At 69.1% G+C, this 411-nt stretch overlaps 1 protein-coding gene across 1 annotated transcript in view; it reads right to left on the reverse strand.

Annotated features, from left to right (window-relative positions):
- Nucleotides 1–395, reverse strand: part of SLC16A6 (solute carrier family 16 member 6) — a 7028-nt gene extending 6633 nt beyond the window's left edge. The window contains exon 1 of the mRNA XM_009646148.2: nt 312–395. The gene's annotated coding sequence lies outside the window, so the exon portion shown is untranslated. The remainder of the gene's footprint in view (nt 1–311) is intronic.
- Between the last annotated feature and the right edge of the window lie 16 nt (nt 396–411).

Genomic DNA, 411 nt, shown 5'->3' on the forward strand with positions numbered 1-411 from the left:
CCCCCCCCCCGCCGGGTCCCGGGCACGGCAGGAACCTGCGGCTCTTGCGGGCAGCACGTTTCCTCCCTGTGCCGCCGTCCCCAGCAGCCACCAGGCATTTCCCTCCTCCATTTTATACTCCAGATTGTCGGCACGACTTTCTCGGCGGAGGAAGCCCGAGCAGCTCTGGCAATGCTTGCCCATCCCACTGGGGAACTTCTCACGGAGGACCAGGCGAGTGCATGCGCGTCCCCGGTGGCACCGGCACCCACCGGGGACCCATGAGCGGCCCCACGGGAGCCTGGCTGGTGTGGGGGATGCATGGGGCTCACCCGAGAGGTCCCCCAAGCAGGGCAGGGGGGGGGCTCAGCACCCCACTGCCCCCTCTGTGCTGCTACATGGTGGGTTGAGGCTGGCACACGGCTCCCTCGG

This window comes from Egretta garzetta, unplaced genomic scaffold (assembly GCF_000687185.1).
Source record: "Egretta garzetta isolate BGI_Z169 unplaced genomic scaffold, ASM68718v1 scaffold19, whole genome shotgun sequence".
Classification (NCBI taxonomy): Eukaryota; Metazoa; Chordata; class Aves; order Pelecaniformes; family Ardeidae; genus Egretta; species Egretta garzetta.